Source organism: Sus scrofa, chromosome 7 (genome assembly GCF_054392235.1).
Source record: "Sus scrofa isolate SSC_HxYL_T2T_F1_AM1 chromosome 7, Sscrofa_HxYL_maternal_Yorkshire_Landrace_v2.0, whole genome shotgun sequence".
Lineage (NCBI taxonomy): Eukaryota > Metazoa > Chordata > Mammalia > Artiodactyla > Suidae > Sus > Sus scrofa.
The window spans coordinates 1518347-1528119 of NC_139389.1; the positions used below are offsets into that span (position 1 = coordinate 1518347).

The 9773-nt window shown below is 53.3% G+C and overlaps 1 long non-coding RNA gene across 1 annotated transcript; it reads left to right on the top strand.

Annotated features, from left to right (window-relative positions):
• The first annotated feature begins 655 nt into the window (after window positions 1–655).
• On the top strand, window positions 656–4514 carry LOC110261649 (uncharacterized). Its single transcript, XR_002346084.2, has 4 exons — window positions 656–795; window positions 2739–2797; window positions 3235–3303; window positions 3852–4514. It is a non-coding gene; the product is annotated as an uncharacterized LOC110261649 (long non-coding RNA).
• The last annotated feature ends 5259 nt before the right edge of the window (window positions 4515–9773 follow it).

A 9773-nucleotide genomic window follows, 5' to 3' on the forward strand; every position in this document is an offset into this window, starting at 1 on the left:
TGGTGGGGGTGGAGGGGGGACAGGAGGGGAGGGGGCTTCCTTCCCCTTCCCCGGGGGAGGGGCTGCTGCCGTGGGGCAAAGTGAACCTTCGTGCCCAGCTTCGTTCCTCTCTGTTTCCTGAGGTCGTAGCAGTCTAGGTTCCAATTACATTCCCACAATAACGAGCCCGTTACAGTAAGTGAACATTTTCAAGTGCAACCAAATGAGCATCCACTGAATATGCTGGCACCTAGTCATTTTCCTTTTGCAGAAGGAAAGAAGCAGACTCTGGGTGAAAAGAGGTCGTCTGTGACAAGTCAGAGCAAGGATGAGAATGCAAAGGTGTTTAGCATGGCTCCTGGCCTCGGTTCCATCAAGGCTGTGGGGACACAGATCTGTGGAACTTTCCTGCAAGTGCCGAGGCTCCCTGCCCAGACCGCGTCAGGCTGGCCGTGTTTCTAAATAAAGTCACATTCTGAGGCCCCAGGGGGTTTAGACTTCAGCATGAGTCGGGGGAGGACATTCAGCCCGCAAGGCCCTGGAGAGTCAGGGTCTGCCAAGGACCCCTGCTGGGTGCTGCCCTGACTGCAGGGCAGGGGTCCTGTCAGCCGGGAGCCCAGACCCCCGAGTGGGGACACCAGCCAGCTTTGCACATGTCGCAGGAATTTCAAGCTCAATCCAGCCACTGCTTCTAGGAGACACTGAAGCTCCTGGATTGAAGACCTGCTGTCCGGCCACCCTCGGAGACCCGTGGCAGACGTGGAGCCAGCAGGAAAGAGCAGCCCCCTGCCCTGGCACAGGCTCCGGCCTCTCCATGTCAGTCCAGGGGGCAGAGCCCGACGCGGTCAGCAGGGGAGGCGGGGGTGGGGTGGGGTGGGGGGTTCTGCAGAGCAGAGGGCGGGGGTGGGGGGAGGGAGCTTCGGGCAAAGCTCCCCCTCTGGCCACTTGGCATCCAGATGCACCATCCACTGTCTGAATCCCAGCCTTGCGCCCAGAATAGCTGTGTCTCCACCTGACAAGGAGCCACAGTGCTGGGAACAAAGCTGTTCCCTCCTAAGGGGGGGAAAAGCGGTGCCCGCCGCATCCCTCAGGGAGGCAGGCTGTGCTCCTCCAGGCGATGGAATTTCTCCTCAGACGCAGCGGCAGGCCCACCAGAAGGTTCCATCCCTTACAGACTAGCTGGTAAATTTCCCTCCATCAAAACCTGTATAAAATGACAAGGGCCCAGAGGGGCAAGAAGAAGAAAAATTGTATATACAATGTGTAATGCATAAATTATACTTATAAACACATGTACTATATAAATCACACACACACATCAGATAAATATATGAAAAAATGTGCCACTGGAACCAGAACTGCTGCCCTTCCCATTTCTGTAAATGATCATGAGACCATAGTTGCATATTTTTAAGTATCTTTGTTGACATATAATTTATGTATCATAAAATTCATCTATTTAAACTGTACGTGCAATGGTTTTTGGTACGTTTACAGAGTTAGGCAACCACCACCACAAACATTTTAATCACCCCCAAAACAGACCCTGGACAGTCCACTCGCCCCCCGCCCTGTTCCCTGGAAACCGCTAATCTCCTTTCTGTCTGAAGACATTTGCCTGTTCTGAAATTTTACATTTTGTCTCCATGAAATGATACAATAGCGGTCTTTTATGACCAATGTCTTTCACTTGGCATGACGCTTTCAAGGTTCCTGGTTTTTCTCATAGTTGATATTTATACTGGCTTAGTCACTGGTACAATGTGTAATAATAATGCTTCTTCTACGGAGTTGTTCTGGGGAGGGAGGGAGTTAATGCACATGAAATTCTCGGGATACTGCCTGACAGAGTTAGTGCCTCATAAATTAAGCTATTATTGATTGTATTGATTGCTTCACCTGGTATAGAAATACTTGCAGAGATAACATTAAAAGTTTCCTATTCTGGCCTTACTGAAACACCATCAGATATTTTTTGGCTCTTTTTTTTTTTTTTTTTTAAGGGCCAAACCCGTGGCATATGGAGGTTCCCAGGCTAGAGGTTGAATCGGAGTTCAGCTGCTGGCCTACGCCACAGCCACACGGGATCCGAGCCACGTCTGCAACCTACACCACAGTTCACGGCAACCCCAGATCCTTAACCCACTGAGCAAGGCCAGGGATCGAACCCAAGTCCTCGTGGATACTCATCCTGGTTGTTACCACTGAGCCCCACCGGGAACTCTCAAATATTTTTAAAATATAGCGTCTTCAAAAGAAAAAGTAGTGAAGTGAGGGTTTTCCTTGTTGCGTCCTGTGTGGCCTCTGGGTTCATTACTGTCGCCTAGTTCAGCTGCGACACAAGGTTGTCCGGCAGGTGTCAGACCCACTCGGAAGTGCATTCTTATATTTCTCTGTGAAACTCAGGTCCCCCACGGCGTTCTACATATCGGAACTAAAATGTGTATTATCTTTATGCCTTTCCTGTTTTATGCTTTTTTCTCCCCAAATAATCTTACCACGTCTGAGGCTTTGTCGCACTCATACGAGAAGCTAAGGGTGTGTTCAGAGTCCTCTCAGAGAGAAGGACTCAGGCTAGAAACCACCTGAAGACGGGGACTGTTCTCCTTGGGTACACTTTTTGTCAATTTTTTAGTAGCTTTTAAAAAATTTAACAATATTGCCCCAAACGCCTCAATACGTGGCCTGGGATCAGATGACCAGGTCCCTCTGCAGGCCCACGACCCCCGCATGTTCATCCTGGGCGGCTCTCTCCCCAGCTCCCGACTCCTGAATCTCACCCCCACCGAATTTCTCGAGGATGAAGCCTGCATCCAGGGTGAGTGTCCCCGCCCGTTAAGGGGCCACCCGCCTGCCGGTTGCTGGGGAAGCTCGGGGGTCTCCCGGCTCTCCCACGCCACACCTTGTCAGGGGACATCCTTCTGGCTCCACCTTCCTGTGACAACAAACCCAGAATCTGACCCCTCCTCACTGTGGCCACCCCCCCCCCACCCATTGCTTCCTTTTCTGGCCTCTGCCTCCTGCAAACAGCTCCCTAGGTCTGGGGTCTGCGGCCACGGCCACCTTTCCCGTCGCACCAGTCCTCTGCTCCAAGCCTGCTCCCCGTCCTCGGGGAGCTTCGAGGTCCCGGGATCTGCCTGCCGTGCTGAGCACTTACCTCCTGCACGCCAGCTCCAGGCCCCGTGTGGTCCAGCTCCGCTGGTTCTCAGCATCGCCCTTCTGCCCAGAATCCTCACTAACTCCCACCCCTTCCAGGTTTAGCTCAATGTCAGTGTCGCCTTCTTGGAAGCTGCTCTGCCTACTCACTCCACGAATGACCTTCAGGTGACCTTGCGCTTCCCTCCCAGCCCCGACTTTGCACCCATCCGCCTTCCTCCCCTACGTGTGAGCTCCCTGGGGGCAGGAGCTCGGTCTGCGAGGCTCACGGATGACTCCTGTGTATGGAAACAGGGTCGGGCCCACAGCGAGGGCTCCCAAACCGTGCCAACAAATGAACCAACAGGACAGGGCGGTCATCACGGGTTTGGAAAAAATGCAACCTGGCAGTTGAGAGTTGTTTTACTTGGGGTGAAATTAGGACATAAGCCCGGGAGACAGCCTCTCAGGGGGTCCCGAGAAACCGCTCCGAGGAGGCGAGGGGGGAGCTGGGGTCTATGAGTTTTTGCGACAAAGGGAAGGTAGCAGGAGCAAGGGGTTTAGGGATATAACGGGACTCACAGGAAACCCATTGCTATGGGAAGACGTCAGGTCTGGGCTCACAGGACTCGCCCTCCTCAGGCTGTCCTGAGTGCCCTCAGGGTCACCGGCCCGCCCTTGGGAGCGGCTGTCCTCACAGGTGACCAGACATCTTGTGTTCTGCCCACTAACTACAGCCCAGGAGGCAGCACCTCGGGGAGCTCTGAAGCACCGCCCCAGAGAGGCGGGGGGACATCACGACGGCTGCTGCCAGTCACAGACAGCGGGCATCGCCGACAGATTTCAGTGCTTTTCGAGATAGGACGAGATGCAAAATTGGGCTCAAAAACCCTTCTCCTAAAAACATCTAACTCTCTGAAGACCCAGCTGTTCTTCCAGCGCTTCCCAGAGCACAGAGGGGCCCTCCTGGTCTCCACCCTGAGCCCCAGTCAGCGGGGCCGCGGGCGGGTCGGCAGCTGCGGTGGCACGTGATTTAGTCCATGCAGGGCTGATGGCAGGTGCCGCGGTCGCAGTCTTTCCTAATCTTCATGTGTCCCCTCTTCTTCTGATTTTGCACAGAACGTGATTACATATAGTTGGATATTTCCGTGACTAATTCAACATGTGTGTCACATGTTATAGCAAGACCTGAGCGCCTTTCGCCGTGACGGGCCCGGGAGCAAATATTCTAGGTGTTGGAGGTCACGTTCTGTCTCTTAGCTTGTGGGCTGTTTAAAACGCGCAGGATTATGATTAAGATAACAAGTACCCCATCGATGGGCCAATGAGCTATTTCCAGTCTCAGCGATTATAAGCTGTACAGCTGACATTTAACTAATAAATTTTGTCTCTTACATTTACTTCAAGTTTTTTCCTGTTTCATTGTTTTTCTTATAATCTCTTTTCCTTTATTATTCCTTTCACTGATTAAGAAGTAAATGAATGATTTCTGTATGATAGCTTAAATTCATTATTTGTCTTCAAAACCAGTCTACCATTGATATTTTAATATGAAAATTACACACAAGAAATTTGAAAAAGAGAAAAATGTAAAGAAAACACAAGTCACTAGAAGATGTGACACAGAGTGGCCATGTTTCACGGACTTTTTCCGATCGTTTCTCTGTATATGCGCTTTAGAAAGAATCAGCCACATCAAGATAATGCTGTATGGACACAATCTTGAGTCTTGAATTTCCCCCCTTAATCATGAGCGTGTTTTCCAGTAAAACCAGTTACATGCCTACATAATGTAGCGTTATATAGTCACTTATAACTATTATATCTATTTAAGCTACTGCCGTGTTTTACACAGTTTTTCTGAATTTCTGACTGCTTTTTCAGATCGGTGCCGGAAAGGGACTGTGCTTTTCTGGTTTCCTCTCAAGAAAGGCGTTTCCAGAGGGTGGGCGATGCTCCGTCCTCTGAGCTCAGCAGGGCCTGCACACCAGGCACAAGGGGAGACGGCGACCAGCCGTGGTGCTAACAGCCCCGGCCCTGTGGACGGCTCCGGCCCTTCTCTGGCCGTCCTGGGAGGGCCGTCCAGGAGCACCGCGTTCCCGTCAAATGCTGGTTCAGGTCTTGGCTCTGTCATTAGTAGTGGGGACGGTGGCCAAGTAATTTCCTTATTTTCCTCGTCCTTCCGGGGGCTGCTGTGGGGCGGGGGTGGCAGGATGCAGGCACGTGCTGCCCAGCAGCTCGGGGAGCATTGGAGTGAGAGGCAGCCGCTCCGATCTGTTCATCCTCCGAGGTGGTTCTTTCTCACACACACACACTCACACACACACACACTCCTTAATTCTTTTCTTTTCTTTCTTTTTTTTTTCTTTTTTTTGTAAAGTTTAGACTTTGGTAACTTTTCTCAGCTCGTTGCATTTTCAATTAGATAAAGTTTTCCTTACTTTTATCCTCCGGCGTTATTTTTGGCGTCACCTCATTGCCGCTTTATTACAAGAAGGCGTTGACTTTGATCAAGGCCTCGGATCTGTTCTGACTCACAGTGGAGACGGTCGTGTTGGTGCCCCCGGGCCTGTGAACCGGGCAGCTGAACGGGTGGCTTCAGCCGGGGAGGGGAGGTGGGCGTGATGGGACCAGGTGGGACCAGCCCTGTGGCCAAGTCAGCGCCTCCCAGAGGGGCCCATGTCCAGGCTGCGAGCAACCAGCCAGGTGGGGAGCCCTGAGGAGGCCACTCCCGGGGAAGAGAGAGCAAATGGGGAACTCGGGGAGGAGGGGTCAAGGCCCTGTGGATCTGACCCCCAAGCTCCCCATCGGGAGGCGCAGAGCCTGGGGGCGCTGAGACACATCCCGCCACCCCGTGCCCGCCTAGAACTGGCCCGGCTTCCCTCTCTCCCTGAACTTCTCTGGTGGACTGTGGCCAGATTGCCTGGTACTCCGTGTGCCTTGTGCTGCGTGCTTCTGTCAGGCTCCTGGGGGTCCCGGGGGCCGGGGTCGGGGTCGGGTCAGCGACACACGATGAGCCCTGCTGACCGCACAGCAAAGGCGGCTCTGACAGCAGGTGGAAGGTTGAACTCCTGTCTCGGCTCAGCGGCTTTCCCCAGATTCGCAGGTCGATGGTCTAACCCTGCACTTTGGGAGGAGACTGAACTTGGACGCGGTCTGCATAGGGGCAGCTGGGGAGGGTCCAGCGTCCTCACAGGGAGAGAAGCCCTGGGCGCAGGAGGGACAGAGACGGGAAGCCCATAAATGTCAGGTGAGTCCCCCCACCCGCGCCTGTGGGCTCCACACAGCGCCACAGACCGGTGCACCAACCAGCCACCGCTGTCCTCCCTGGGTCACTGCAATAGCACTCTTGGACAAAGTGACCTCTCGGCGGTCACTGTGCAGCCGAGCAGCCAGAGTGCTGGTTAGGTGTGCACGCATCTCCCTGCTGCAATGCCCCTTTGCTGGATTCTCAGAGGACCCGAATCCTGGCCGTGGCTTCCAGCTCCCCCTGCCCCCCACCGCCGGGACCAGTGCACACCTGCCCCTCACCCTCATCGCCCCCTTTGCCTCAGCTCCGTGCGTGCCAGGTGCCACCAAACGTCCCTTCCTGTGCGCGGGGGGCAGGGGGGCTGTTGTGTGACCACCTTCCTCCTCGAACGTCCATTTCATGTCACAGCGTAACTGCAATTACTGTAAATAAGAAATTGTGAAATTGGTTATTCTGGTGTGTTTTCCCCCTAAATCTGTGCTAGTTGTCGGAAATATGCTCTAATCTGTGCTGTTGCATTTGGTCGCCCCTCGCCACGTGTGAGTTCTGGGATGCGGCTGGTGCCAGGTGTGGTCTTATTCACTTAAACTGAAACTCAAGTAGCCGCGTAAGGCCACCACCCCTGTGTTGGCTGCGCTTCGATGGACACAGGCTGCCTGCGCGTTGGTTCTCTCTCCTCGCCAAGCGCCGGAGAATGCAGAAGTGAACTGCACTAAGTGAACCTGAGCAAGGAGGCTGTGTGTTTCACACCAGCAGTCCTGTACGCAGACCGCGGCTCTGACTGGTCCTCAGACTCAGCAGAACAGACTCTGCTCCTCGTCCTCTGGGTCACTGGTGAGAAGTTTCCAGGACACCCTGGGCGGTGTATCCACTGGTTAAAATCCACTAACCTGCCCACGTGGCGCCTTGACGGGAATTGCAAGACCCAATACTTTTTAGACCAAGAATGGCATTGTTACTGCAATAAGGGCAAAAGGAAAGTTGAAGAGTTTCCATTGTGGCTCAAGGGGTTGAGGACCTGCTGTTGTCTCTGTGAGGTTGTGGGTTCAATCCCGGGTCCCACTCGATGGGTTAAGGATCCGGTGTTGCCGTGGCTGTGGCACAGGCTGGCCATTACGGCTCCAATCCAACCTCTAGCCCGGAAACTTCCATATGCTGCGGGTGAGGCCCTAAAAAGAAAAATAAAAGAAAAAAAAGAAAATTTAAAAGGAATGAGAGACTGCTAACTAGGTAAAAACTCGAAAAAGCGAATACAGTTCTTCAAAGGCGGGGACAAAATTGTTGGCTCGCATCAAAGATGGATAAAAAGCAAAGCCAGTTTTGAACAGCGGGGTCGAGTCAGCGCAGGCGCCTAGAGCGAGCTCTCCGCGGGGATCGTGAGCAGGCTCCACAGTGGGGTCCCCACCGGAGCCCAGACCGTAACCCCCCCGTAAGGACAGAGCTAATTTCTAAGGAGCTGACCACACACCGTCAGGACATTCAGTTGAACTTGAGTTTCAGATAAAGAAGTTCAATCCTCTCTGAAAATGACCTGCATTTCGTGTATTTTATTTACTAACTCTTATAACCCTACTTCAAACACATGGGAAGAAAGCCTCAGAAGATGAAAGTGGGCCGATCCAGGGCCTCTATGTTGTGACCTAGAGTTCAAGGCCAAGGCCTCTGAGCATTCTCCCTTTCTTGCCTCTTTGCGTCTCTTTGCCAGAAACTCCATCTTTTCTGCCCGGCTTGCGCCACTTGATCTAAGCCCAGTTTCAGCATCTTTCAGAGTTTTTGTTCCTGTGCTGAACAATGACTTTAGAGTGTAAGCAGCAGAAAAAAGACCGCAGCCAGACGGCCTGTGAGTCCCTGAGGATAAGAGCTGGGTGTTGAACAGACTCCAGAGTCTCCCACGGTGCCCGGTTCAGAGCAGGCCATCCGTTGACACTGGCCCTTTCCTTTGGCGTATTGGAGATGCGGCCGGGGGGACAGTACTGTCGCCAGTGGGACCGTGTATGGTTCCTTCTTTTCCCATTGTTTCCACGTGCCTCGTGTATAAGTGGCTCTCAATAAATACTCAACGAGTAGAACTGAACTGAGTTCAGACCTTGTGACTCCTCTTTCTACTAGGGTGGAGGTTTCTCGGGACACATGTATAGTTTGCGTCTCGTGGGCATCAGGATTTGCTGCATACCTCATAACCACTCTTATTTCCTGATTTTTGCCCTTTCGTTCCTCTGGGTTTCTTGTTCTCGGTACGCAAGGCTCGCTGGTGTGACAGGTCTTGGCGTGAGCAATTCCAAACCTCGAAGCTCTCTCTTCATCCCGCCAGTGCGATTCCGTGAGCACTTGCGATTCCGGCTGAGCCCGGAAGGTGGATGCAAGTGACGCAGACAAGGTGGAAATGGACAGAGTGACGTCTGAGGGACCCCAGCCAGCACTCCCGCCCGGCCTGCCTCCAGCTCACCAACTCCCTCCTGGGTCTCCACGCTCCCCGAGTCAGCTCACGACGGGTCGCAGGGCTGTCCCCATGGGCGGAGCTGGGGTCTGTCCCCAGTCAGCCTCCGGCCTCTCCAGGTGGATGGCACCCAAGCCCTGGCAACCATCATTTTCCCAAACAGTGTGCCTACGTTTGGATCCGATCTTATATCCCCTGAAAATGATCCTACGTGTAAACCTCGTAAAATCTCTAACATCTTTGGATTTTCCACACAAAGTTCAAATCCAAGAATTCTAGCTTGAGCACGACCCCTTTAATGAAATTAAGGTTGGGAGGAACAGTAAGAATGCTAGTTGTCCAGGTGGAAGAATGTTTGGGTTTAAGGTATGCGCACTCTTTCCTGGACCTCTAGGGTAGATTTTATGGTTTTAATCAAAAGGATAAGCTGAAATTTCAGGATAATGCTGAGAGAAGGTCCATTGAACTGCATTCTTCAAATATGAACCACAGCCAATCACTCTACAATCCCTACACTGTAAAATTTTATGTCTCTGCTCCAGCTAACTTTCCACCGCCCAAACTCTTGGCTGGACATGCACGTTTTCTCCGTGATGAATTCTCTTTCTTGGCTGGTCACGCTGGATTTAGCAAAGGCTGGGAAGTGACCACCTCTGCCAGCCGCTCCCCCATGAGGTCATTTCTGATGCTATCTCGGCCTCTCTCATCATGTCCTGGGCCCCCCTCACTGCGTCCCGCCCGCCAAGGGACCTGCTGGGACCCATCCAGGCAGCCCATCAGACCTTCGCGCCTGCCGGCTGAGTCCGGAACCTGAGCTGAGGGCTGCAGGAAGCCCCCGAGTCAGCCCAGGAGAGAGGAGGAGGTGCTGCCCCCAGCGCCTGTCCAGGTGCCTCCCTGGGCGGGAAGGTTTTCTGAGGAGCAGGTGGACTCCCTCCTTGCTCGCAAAGAGCCGTGGCTTCGGGGACGGGCCCC